Source organism: Chelonoidis abingdonii, chromosome 14 (genome assembly GCF_003597395.2).
Source record: "Chelonoidis abingdonii isolate Lonesome George chromosome 14, CheloAbing_2.0, whole genome shotgun sequence".
Lineage (NCBI taxonomy): Eukaryota > Metazoa > Chordata > Testudines > Testudinidae > Chelonoidis > Chelonoidis abingdonii.
In genome coordinates, this window is record NC_133782.1 from 31,913,086 (window position 1) to 31,926,076 (window position 12,991).

The following is a 12,991-nucleotide window of genomic DNA, read 5'->3' on the forward strand; positions in this document are numbered from 1 at the left end:
AAATGCTGGAGGCACATTGAGGTTTGGGGTGGAGGTTGACAGCTCGTGACCCCAACCATGTAATAACCTCACAACCCCCTGAGGGGTCCTGACCCCCAGTTTGAGAACTCCTGTTCTAGATGCTTAATTTGCCAATCCTCAAAATACTGAGGAACTAGAATGCGTTTTAATATGCCTTGTCTATGAAAATATCTAAGTTTTAATTTTTCCTCAGTGGCTTCCTGCTATGGGTAAAATTACAAACTTATCTCCTGTTTTTTTTTTCAATAAATTTACATTTTTTTTACCCATATGACATAAGACACTTAATAATTTATTGTAAAAATGTCATTGTCGGAGCTCACTAATGTTCTGAGCACATTCCAGAGCATATAGATTTTGGCAAATTGTCTATAAAAATTTGATCCAAAAGAGGTTAACCTATCAATGGAATTATTGTTTCACAGAAATATCAGACATATCTGAACCTTGGGGACTTGTTTTTTTGCCCTTCTTGTCCAGAACAAGAAGTTATGCATGCATATGTGTCTTCAGGATTGTGACCATAACTTCTTATTTCACTGAAACTACTCATTCACTGAAATTTAAAACATATGTTGTTTGTAGGATCTGTATTTAATGTTCTTACAGTGTCATAGATTACAAACTCTGACTTGGCTCAGAATATTTGTACTACAGTGATCCTGGCTTTCTGATCAATTGTATGCGTATTTTAACAGAAGATATGTTAAACACTTTACATAGTATTCTGGGTCAGGTAAAACTAGCTGCTTTGGCCTGGTCTATACTTGAAAGCTTGGGCAGCAAACTTTTAATTCCGTCAGCACAGCTTACATGCATCCACGCTCAAAACTAAACTTCTGACAAACTCTGAACATTTACTGGCAAAACTGAACCATTTCCATGAGTGATGTAAGTCCTCTAGTAGGACAGTGTTGCTGACAAAATGCCTGTATGGAACACAGAAGTACCTGTACCAGCAAACAGTCTTCCAGCAACAAGCGCACAGTGCAACTGTCACTGCAGCAGGGACCATTGGTTAAATTTTTGAACCCTGCAGATAAGAAGCCTCATCTCTGGAAGTCCACTCCTTACTTAAAATCCTCAGTGTGTCCTGGAAACACTTGTCTCCTCATGAAGTGCATCTGTACAAGCACAGTTCCAGCTGAGCAGTGCCGGCAAAGCTGTGGAATTCCTGCAGGAACAAAGATGTATACACCGATATTGCAAAGGAGATGCAGAAGCCTGGATACAGCAAGGATGAGGGCCAAACCCAGGCAAATGGAAGGAACTGCGGCAGGTTTAGCAGAAGACAAACAAGGAGGGTAACAAAGTCTGGTGCTTCCCCCAAGGGCTGCTGTTATGTGCAGTGTGATGCCAAACTGAGCAGGGATCCCCTCACCAACTGACAGTGGCCAGACTTGCAAGCTCTGGAGGAGGGCACTCAGGACCTGTGGATTGGGGTGAGGGACATGGATTATGTCTGGCTGCTCAAAAGCCAGGACTTCTTGGAGGCTCAGCTAGACGTGGAGAATGAAGGGATTAGCGATTAGGGACTAAGGTACGTTGTAACTTCTTGCCCATTAATGCACGCCTTTATTTTACATTCTCCAGGGCCCTTTCCCCTTTCGAAATAACAGCTGACTGTGAATGGACAATGAACAAAGAAATTCTGTTTTTTAAAGTAGCCAATTTATTTTAAGAGCACGAACTGGCACCACTAGCCAAAATCAACAGAAAGAAAATAGGAAAAAGCAGCCAACAAGTATTCCCAAATGCATATGTTTGCCAATACTTTGCAAACAAGCATTCAAAGTACATACTTTTGCACGCCATGACTACCCTGTAACCAAACAAAATTCAATATTCTGCAAATAGTGCAAGTGCTTTTTTCTAACTGTAAGCTACACACAGAGCAGTGAGTATTCAACATGCATTTTCTGCAAATGCAATGTAAACTGACTGGATGCAGGCTTTCAAGTCCAAAACACATTACTTGCATGCTGTGGTTTGATTCAGGAAAGAGGCAGAAACAATGTGTGGTCAGCTTGCACAGGCAGTCACTTCTGCCAATAGTGCAGAAGAGCGTTTTATCTTGGCCCACACAGCTTTCCAGTCTTCTGGCATTTCACTGAACTTTTCAAGCAAATACTGTTTGATCTTTGCCTGGACATTTCTAGGCAAACCAGCCTTGTTTCTCCCACCAGGGTAGGGCACTGTCTTATTCCATTCTACAAGGACCTCTCAGGGTATCATTGCTGCAAAGAGGCCAGTACCATTCAGTCCTGGCTGAACAAAGGCTCTTGAGCAGTTGCAGTCTGCCATCATAAGTGATGTCTCCTAAGATCACTATTGCCTGTAATAAGTTTTGCAGTCTTTTTATTACACTATTCTTGAAGTTCCTCTGCCACTCACTGGGTTTGAAGAAGTACCCCTTGTGACGGGTTTGGTCACAGACTCCGTCAAGACTGTCACTAGATGTGCTGGGATACTACTGAGAACAAAGCCCCCTGCCAGAGAAGGCTTCCCTCCCCTTTCGTCTTGCTGAGTTAGACACTCCAGTAAGCTACAGCACAGCCCAAGAGGTTGGGCCATGCTCCACTGTAGTTCACAGAAACTAAAATTCACTTGGCCCAGGGGCTTCTCAGTTAACAGGGACTTTCCCAGCACCCAATAGTCAGTCTTTCTGGGAGCCTAAACCCCAAATGAATCCATTTTACTCTTATAAAGCTTACACAGGGTGGACAATTTATGAGTTTACCCTGTATAACACTGATAGGGGCTCTTCTGTTGTTGTAGTAAATCCACCTCTCCAAGAGACAATATTCTTCTGTTGATAAGCAGTGTCTACAATGGAACTCAGGTTAGCTTAATTATGTTGTACAGGGTGGAAAATTTTTCACAGCCCTGAGCAATGTAGTTAAGCCAACCTAACTCAGTAATGTAGACCAGCCCTTAAAAATCTAGCAATTGCACTCTGTCTGGGTGTATTCATCAGTGGCCTTGGCTGCAATAGCCTTAAGGATCATCCCTTCCACACATGCTGAGAAACTCACCTTTCAGAACTGGTCATTTCTTTTTCCTCCTCATTGAAGTATCTTCTCTTGCTTAAGACTGATAACCTAGAACCTGAGACCCAGGAACGGTAAGACCCCATACTGGATGAGACAGAAGAATTGAGAGGTGCACCAAGCCATCATACATCTCCTTACACAACAAACACATATGCTCAAACACTTTATGGAGCAAAGCATCCAGCAGCCACTACTCTCAGTAAACAAGTCCTTCTTTCTGCCCTCCCCACCCTTTTTCCAGACAGCAGCATTCCATGCAACTGTATTCCTTTCACTCAACTCTGTAATGAGAACTGCTTTGATTATACCTACCCTGAGCTGTGATGTAGCATAGAGGAGCCAGCACCATGCATTTTCTTTTTTAGTAGTGTCTTGTGCACTAATAACAAAGTTCTAGTTTGTGGAAAAACAATTTCTTTTCTTTGTCTTACAGACATACAACTGCTGAAGCAACAGCCTCCCTTGCAGCTACCAAACAATTCATAAACCAGCTCATTACACTACGTACAATCACATACCATAACACACTGGCTATGGCAAATTATCAAAGTGTGCCCTAGAAAACTTCCCTGAGCTGCACAGCACCTTGAGGGGCTCTAGTAACAGTCGGGCTATGTAAAGCCAGCCAGCTACCCACATCCTTCACCCTGGCAGTAGCATGTCCTCCTTGACCTCACAAATATTATGCAAAACACAACATGCAGCAATAATAAGAATATGTGGTTCACTGAGATGAAGCCCAGTCATAGACATCTTCATCTGTCCTTCAGTCTTCTAGCAGCATGCTGCCTGGTCATCCTGCATCTGCACAGGTGATATTAAATTTTTCCTTGCTGTTGTCCAGATGTATGGCTTCATGAGCCAAAAAAAGTAAAGGGTTGGCTTGGTCCCAGTGAATCACAATTGGCAGTGCAACCACAATAGGGGAATATGTCCCTGCTTCCAGCTTGTCAAAAAATTCCTTAAGTCCTAAAGATGCATCATGAACCATCTCTGACCAGCCAACGTTAATGTCATAAAACATCCACATTGATGCACCAACACTTACATAACCATGGAGAACTATCCCTTTCTGTTTAGGTACTCAAAGGCAAAGGGGGGGGGATGTTATAGTTGTCCTTTCTCTCTCTCCCTTCTGCCCTAACCCTCAAGGAAGTCATTCATTGCTTTGTCCTTAAAATAGGAAAGACAGTTCTGAGGGATGCTGCATAGATTCTGTCTCTGGTATCCCCCAAGAGGTAGTGAGGTGGAGATTCCCATATCCAAACTCCCTGCCAGAGCCTGCACCCCATACTCCTATGCCCAAACCCTGCCCCAGCCCTGAGCCCCCTCCTGCACTCCAAACTCATCTCCAGCCTCCTAATCCAAACCCAAGCCCTCTCCTGCACCCTAAACCCCTCATTTCTGGCCCCATCTAGAGTCCACACCCCCAGCCCAGAGCGCATTACCCTCTCCCCCACACCCTAATCCCTACCCCAGCCTGGTGAAAGTGAGTGACAGTGGGGGACAGCAGGTAATGGAGCAAGTGGCAGGGAGGCTTAGAGAACAGGGGTGTTTGGGTTTTGTGCTACTAAGAAAGTTGGCAACCCTTTACGCCAGTGCCATAGCAGAAAACGTTCCAGTGTAAACAAGGCCTTTATTAGAGCTGGGCAGAGAGAAGTGGGCATGACTGAGCGACAATCATGGCACTGGGGTGGGGACCTCCCAGCCCTGTGCTCCAGGAGGGAATGGGGATCCTTCTAGTCAGAACTGATTTCCCCCCTGCCCAGCACTCTCAGGGGTGTGAGGACCCCTCTGCCCCAGCACTGAAAACCCCTCTTCCTCCCCAACCTAGAGCTACTGGGGAGCAGAGCAGGGTAAGACATTTTACTTCTAGTTTAAATATCCAAATTTAACCTTTGATCTCTCTATTGCGGTTGCTGCTGACCCGAATCTCGCGAGACTTTGTGCATACGGGAAGGGAGCGTACTTTGGCGGGGCCTAGTCCTTATTCTCGCGATTGTTCTAGCTGCTTCCGGGTGTGGTGTCTCGCGAGATTATTGTGTCAAGGACGCTGCTCAGCCTTGTTTGTTTTGTCTCAGTGTCGCGAGAGCCCGTGCAATAGGCTCTGGGCGACCCCGTGCGTGAGTGCGCGGAGCTCCCGAGTAGCTAGACGCGGCGGGCGCCATTTCAGGGAGCAGTCGCTGCCGCCACCAGAGCTGGCCCGAAGCGGCCTTTAGTATCCGAGCCGCCCCCTTTTCTGAGGGACTTGCCGCCGCTGGGCCTATCCCCGTCCCTAGCGCCACCGGATCCCGGGCACCTGAGCCAGAAGCGTAACCCACAGCAGCGCAGGTAACCGCGCGGCCCCCGCCTGCTCATGGCCGTCCCGTTCTGCGGCCGTGTTCGGCCCAGGGGCCTTTCCCGCCGCCGCATGAGGGGGGCAGCGGGCAGAGCCTCCCCTTCTGGCCGGGCCCTTTTACCCAGTGTTCTCCGGGAGGCTTCTCGGCCGTCTTCCTAGCCGGGCCCGCCTTCCCGGGGAGGCCCTTGGCCCGAAATCCCGGGGGCATTGGGGCCTTACCGGTTGTTACCCCCCGCATTGGAGGTGGCGCTGGGGAGGCCGCAGCGGTTGGCCTGGCTGGCGGCCTGGCTGTTCCTATGGCCATGTAGTTGGCGAGTTGGGCCTCGGTCCAGACTGTCCCGGGTGCAGCTACTGCTGCCGCCAAGGCTGGGAGCGCACGGGGCACCCCCGCCTGACCGCTCCGCGCCTCCCGGTGGGGAGAAGCTGCGCGAAGGATCCTCCGGAAAGTTGTTTCTGTCCGATTGGGATTTTAAATCCGGGTCTGTGGGCTGGCGGCGGGAGGGCGAGTGCCGTGGGCGCCAAACCGGGCTAAGTTAGATGCTGGACAGTCTGAAATTAAATTGTTTTGTTACTACCTATTGAACTTAAGTAGCAACGTGTTGGGGAAAGGCAGGTTTGGCCTGGCCTTGGCCAGGAACTCGAGCACGAAGTGTGGTTGTATCCATTGTTAACTAATATTGCTAACACAAGGTACGTAAGGCAAGTGGGGCTTTGATCCCTTGAGGTAAACCCTGCACTCAACCCTAGTGGCTTTCTTGACATAGTAACGTGTGAAAACTAAAAACTGTTTTGCTTTGACTAGTGTCTTACCATGTTGACTAAACACATGGTAAGAAAATACATTTATTTCTTGGGGAATTTGGTGAAGGTATTGCAGCTCACAGTAAACACCCCAGAGACCTCCCAGAGGACTTCCAGCAAAACTGGGAAGGACTAGAGTTAATATTTCTGAAATTGCTTAAGTGAAAAGTGAAGGTAGGGAACATCATTTAGGCCTCCTTTGTACATCATGAAGAAGCAAAAAAAGGGTAGGAGGACAATACAGAAATTACTTTGAAGTTTATAATTAAAGATTATACTAACAGTATAAGCAGGGTTTGCACCCATTGCTGCGTTGTGATTAGGTGCCCTGAAAAGGTTTTAGGTTTTTTTGTGTATAGGAATATCAGTGGTTAAGAGTCTTTGTTCCCCTGTTTGGACATTTTGAGTTTCTGCAATTGAAGAGTGTGAGAATGTTGAGTCCTTACTATTCTTATCCCAGCATTAAATTAATAGGTGCCATTTAACATGGTTTATGGGAAAGAGGTATTGTGAAATAATGCTATTTTTCATGAGATTACAAATTTGGTAAAGGTAACTTTATAATTCTGTAATGCTTGACTTGGTACTGTATGTTGTATGCAGTGTTGTTGTTGCCATGTTGGTCCCAGGATATCGGAGATTCAAGATGGGTTAAGTAATAATTTTTATTGGACCAACTCCTGTTGATGAGAGAGATAAGCATTTGAGCTTACTCCGAGCTCATCTTCAGGTCTGTGAAACTGTTCCCCACCAATGGTCCATCTAGCCTAATATCCTATCTTCTGGCATTCACAAATGACAGGTGCTTCAGAGGGAATGAACAGAACAGGCAATCATCAAGTGATCCGTCCCGTCGTACACATCCAGCTTCTCGGGAACAGAGGCTAGAGATATGCAGATCATGGTGGTGTATCCCTGCCAGTCCTGGCTAATAGCCATTGCTGGATCTGTCGTCTAGGAACTTACTTAGTTCTTTTTTTAACCCTGTTATAGTTTTGGCCTTCACAACATCCCCTGGCAAAGAGTTCCACAGGTTGACCATGTGTTGTGTGAAGTACTTCTTTTTATTTGTTTTAAACCCGCTGTCTTAATTTCATTAGGTGACCCCTATTTCTTGTGTTATGAAAGGGAGTAAATAACATTTCCTTACTCACTTTCTTCACACCAGTCCAGATTTTATAGACCTCTGTCATATCCGCCCTTAATTGTCTCTCTTCCATGCTGAAGAGTCCCAGTCTCTTAATCTCTCCTCATATGGAAGCTATTCCATACCCTTCATCATTTGTTGTTGCCCTTTTCTGTACCTTTTCCAATTCCAGTATATCTTCTTTGAGATGGGGTGACCAGATCTGCATACAGTGTTCAAGGTGTGGGCGAACCATGGATTTATATACAGGCATTATGGTATTTTCTGTTCTATCTATCTCTTTCCTTTTCTCTTACTTTTTTTTGACTACCGCTGCACATTGAGCAGACCTCAGAGAACTATTCACAATGACTCCAAGATCTTTCTTGAGTGGTAACCGCTAATTTATATCCCATCACTTTGTATGTGTAGCTGGGATTATGTTTTCCAATGTGCATTACTTTGCATTTATCACCACTGAATTTCATCTGTTATTTTGTTGCTCAGTCATCCAGTTCGTGAACCCCCTTGGTAACTCTTCGCAGTCTGCTTTGGGCTTACCTATCTTGAGTAATTGCAAATTTTGTCATCTACTGTTTTTCTAGATCATTTATGTTGAACAGCACTGGTCTCCTGGGGGACACCACTATTTACCTCTCTCCATTCTGAAAGATGACCATTTATTCCTACCCTTTGCTTCCTGTCTTTTTAACCATTTCAGCCAACCATGGAATGACCTTCTCTTTCTGAAAATCTAAATACACTATCCATTGGATCATCCTTGTCCACATTTCATTGGGAATCATCATTGAAAGGAAGTGTTTCTAGTGGGGTCCCACGAGAATCTGCTCTTGGCTAAGTGCTAGTCAATTTCTTTGTCAATGACCTGGTTGAAAATATGAAATCATTGCAGATAAACTTTGCAGATAATACCAAAGATTGGTGAAGTGGAAATAAGGATAGGTTGCACTGACAGATTTGAATCTGTTGGGAAGTTGGATTTAAACAAATTTCTCTTAATACTGGTAAAAACACATAGGCCATATTTACAGGAGCGGGGACTGAAAAAGATAGACGGAATCATGGTGGATAACCAACTGAATATGAGCGGTTGAGGAAATGCTGTAGTTGGGAGCGAATGCTATCCTTGGCTGTACAAACAGAAGAATATGGCATAGGAATGGGGAGATAACTTTACTTCTGTATATGATGAGACTGCGATTGGTATACTATGTCCAGGTCTGATATCCTCACTTCAAAAAAGATATTGGAAAAATTGAGGAGGCTTCAGGGAAGACAGGAAGTATGAGGACTGGAACACTTGTGTTGCAGTGAGTAATTTAAGAAATTCAATTTATTTTAGCTTGCAGAAGAGCAAGTTTTTTAAGAGACAACTTGATCAGTTTAAAAGTATCGGGTGCTAAGGGCTCTTCAAGCTAACAAAAGCATAACAAGACCCAAGTGCTTGAAATTGAAAATCTAGACGACATTCAAACTGGAAATAAGGCACATGTTTTTTTTAACAGTGAGGGTAATTATCACTGAACAGCTTCTGAAGGGATGAAGTGAATTCTTCATCACTTGAAATCTGTATATCAAGATTGGATGTCTTTCAAAGAGAAACTCTAGATCATCTGCAAATTATTGGGCTTGATTCAGGAAACACATGGACACATTGTCTGGCTGTGCTATGCGTAATGGCACTTTCTGGCCTTGGAATCTATGAAACTTGAACATTTGCAAAAATCCAAGTTTTAAGTAGTTTGCCTACGTGTCCCTTCTCTGTTGCTTAGGTCTTGCTTCTTTTGGTAATGTGTATCAAACCTTTCTTCAGTTTGGTGTAAGACCTGAATTTCTAATAAATAAGGATATTTGGGTGTAGAGAGAATCTTTCTGATACTCGTTGTCATAAAGAAGTAGATGGCACACAGTTCTTTTCTTTGAACTTTTTTCCATTCATAGCCATGACTTAGCTGGTGCTTATATTGCATTCTGTACGGTCAGCATGCAGGTTGCATTCCCACTGCAAGCTCCTTCCTGATTCTTCTCCATATGTTTCTCACTCAGAATCATTTTAACAAGGTCCTTATTAGTATGTAGAGTTGGTCAGTTGACTGGTCCAAAAATAATTGGTCAAATATTTTAAAGTGCTAACTTATTAGAACGGTAGTAAGACTACGGTTTCCAGTAGGCTTAGCCTTTGATACATATACCTAATTACAAGAAACAGGTTATTTAATAATTATCTTAACTTGGAAAATGTGAAACAATGAAATGAAGTTCTTAAAAAATGAAATAATCATTGCTACTTTTTAAAGCAATGTTACCTTCATATTTAAATATGAAAAAGACTGAACAATTACAAAAGAAAATGAAATTAAACAGGAAACACACACATAACAACATGATGGATTGAATTTAAATCAAATTGATTTAAATCATGATTTCAATCACTAGTTAGGAAGACCTGTTTTAATCATGGGTTTCCACATAAAAGTGCATTATTGTTGGCTGTTATAACCTTAATACATATTCTTCACAACTCAGATGGATGTAGGTTTCATTTTTAGAAGGTACACACTATACCTTTTTAAATTGATTTTTTTGGAAAACATTTCAGATTAGTTTTACAGCTATATCAGAAAATGAATGACTATTTGAAGCGGATAGTTCACCTCCCAATGACTTCATAAATATCTCCTATTCAATATTTGGAGGATTTTCTTGCCATGCTGTATTAGGAGGAGAACATCACCAGACAGATATTTAAATTTTTATTTAATTAAAACGACGTTATATATTCTGGATTTTTTCCTTCAGCAGCAAGCATATAATTTAACACAAGCATATGAGTTTTTGAATTTAGTTACACGTTTTTTTAAAATCAGTTTTGTTTTTGTTAAAATTGTGTTAACTAAAATAGTTAAATGAAATATATATATATATTTAAAAAAAACTCACAAAAATTAAATCGACCATGTCAGCCAGGTCAACATGAGAAACTTGGTCATCTTCACCTTCATTTTCCTGTTTGTTTATAATCTGGAAAAGAAAAACAAGCTTTCCTGCTTTTTCAGGTTCCAAACAGTTTCTCAATTTGGAGTGAATTGGTCCAAAAGAAGAAAATATTCTTTCTACACCAACAGAAGAAGATACTGCTGTTAAAAGTGAGATTATCAGTTCAACAGTATTTTTGAATCCAAGTGCTTCAGTGACTTCCACCAGTTCACTGGGGTGACTTTCTTTAAAACATCTTCAGCAAACATATATTTCTTGAATGGTTCACCCTTAGCGCTGAAGTTTATTATAGTTGGTATTATGGCGGGGTGATTGCTGGATGTCCATGTCATAGCCAACTCCTCTTCTTCAGCAGTTAAAGTTTGACCCTGGTACTGAGTATTGAGAATATTTTGCAAGCAAAATGAGCTGCGAGACGTGCTTTCTCCAATTCATTTTTTTAATGGCTTGTAATTTAACTCTGTGATTGGCATATTTCCTTTTTAAGAATCTCACTTCGAAGTTTTTCCAAATTTCAGCAGAGTCAGCAATAAAATGGCTATAGCCCTGCATTTGCTCAAGGCCTACAAAAAATAGGCTTCAATGGTAACTCAGCATGCTGGTCAACATTTCTCTTAAGTCCAATGTTGAGAAAGCTTCGGGTGATAGTGCCATCTATTTTTTTTGACAATTTTGTTTCACAAACTGTCACTCAGATTAGGCCAGTTTCTTGATATAGTGCTCAATAAACAGTTCACTACGAGTTCCATCGCACGTCTCGTGGGAGAGTTAGCTTAGGTTCCTCCCACTTTTTTCAAAGAGCAAGCTGCTGCAAAGTGGTTGTTAGCGCAAGGTATTTTGCCCAAATTTCAACAAACACTAGCCTTTATTTCTGGTACATGACAGTATTTGCCTAAGAGATGCCATCAATGAAGCATTGCAACTGTATGTTATTAGCTCGAGACTCTTCTAAATACCTTCTTCTCATCTTGGATACATTTGCAGCATTATCTGTGACCAGGCTGCCTACTAGACATTTGAATTTTTTTTCACAGTTTGTTATAGCTTTTACTGCTGCTGCTTGTAAGTATTCTGCTGTGTGTGCATTTCCTGGTGTGTCAATTGTTTCTGTAAGGAAGACATTCCCTTCTTCTGTTGTCACACAGGCATATTGTGAACATTGCTCTACCCATCAAGACTCAGGTTAACAATTTCACCCTCTAGACCTTTTGCACACTGCTCAGTTTCTCTTTCATACATTGTATGCAGCAATTTGCCTGCGACATCTACTCTTTTGGGTGGACTGTATCCTGATCTTAATGACTGAACCATGTTAATGAAATGTGGGTTCTCAGTCATAAGGAAAGGAGCGTTTGTTGCATAAACAAACCGGGCAATGTTTTCATCAATTACCTCTTTTTGTAATCTGCTGGTTCTTATCACAAATTTATCTGTGGTTGTTTCTGGATGATGGAGATTTTTTTTCTTTTTGCTACAGGTGATATACTGTGGCTGTGTGACATACATGATGTGACTGAAACACTATAATTGGCAGAGAACTCTGAAATTATAGAAAATGATGGTGATCTTGAAGGTGGATAGTCTTCAGAATCCTGTATGTTGAGGATGGATTCTCCTAAACAAAATAAGTCAATGCAGTTATTTAATTATTACCCTACTGCTCATTTAGTATTACTCATTGCATTCACTGACACTCACTGCTACTTTAAAGGTGAAATTGTAAAAGGAAGATCTGCCTATTTCAGCTATTTATTTTTATCACAACTGCATCTAAAATGAAAGTACCATAGAGTAACAACTATATTTTTTGCTCAAACATGAGAATTCAAGAATAGTGCAGAAGGAAGACAGGCAGTCCTTAAGAAAGAAGTATGAAATAAAAGTTAACCAACCTGAAGATCCTGCATGTTCAGACATGTTCCTTTCATCATCTTCAGCGCAGCTTCCTCCTGAGAAGGAACACTTCTCATGACGTTGTTTCATTCGGGCAACCAGGCCTTGCATTTCTTTGTTACACTGTTTACATTTTGCATGCATGCCTGTCTTACCCACAAGTAGAGGAACTTCATTTAAAATATTCTCAAACTGAGTCTCTTATGGCCAGCTGCCATTGTAGGTTTTCCCTTCTAGTGAGAGAATGATATAATCTCAAATCTATGAAAGCTACACTCAGAAAGACCTCCAGACTTCTGGAATATGCTGCTAAAGAAGTTTCACATTTGTTTCTGCTCCCTGTCTCTGCCTTCTCACATTTATCTCCAGATGACCTCTCCTTATCCAGATCTATTCTGCCCCAACAATCTTCTATTAATTGAACTTTTTGAAACTTTGCACTTTTAGAGAGAGGTAAGGGATTGATTGGGTACACAAATCTGCAGAGGGACAATAGAGTTGAGGTCTGTTGTTTCTCACCTCTATATATTTCTTTATTTAAAAACATTTTTACTGTTAACAAACATGTTATCTCTGGAGATGCAAATCCAGTTTGAGAACTGCAAACCTAAGCATCTCTGATGGCGCCTTCTAGACTGAGCACTGAGTCCCATTGGGTAGATGGAAAGATTAGGAACTGCTGATTTAGGTTAAACTTTAACAACCTGTGAACCCCTTTTGCTAAAATGTCAAGTCTCAAGA

General features: G+C 42.3%; 1 protein-coding gene across 7 annotated transcripts in view; it reads left to right on the forward strand.

Annotated features, from left to right (window-relative positions):
- The first annotated feature begins 5,120 nt into the window (after positions 1-5,120).
- Positions 5,121-12,991, forward strand: part of RBM39 (RNA binding motif protein 39) — a 49,145-nt gene continuing 41,274 nt past the window's right edge. For 2 of the 7 annotated variants that reach the window (XM_075072338.1, XM_075072337.1), the window contains exon 1: positions 5,182-5,405. The gene's annotated coding sequence lies outside the window, so the exon portion shown is untranslated. Of the gene's footprint in view, positions 5,406-11,834; positions 11,952-12,991 lie in introns of all 7 variants that reach the window. The other 5 variants (XM_075072336.1, XM_032766530.2, XM_075072335.1 and 2 more) reach the window with 5 other exon arrangements.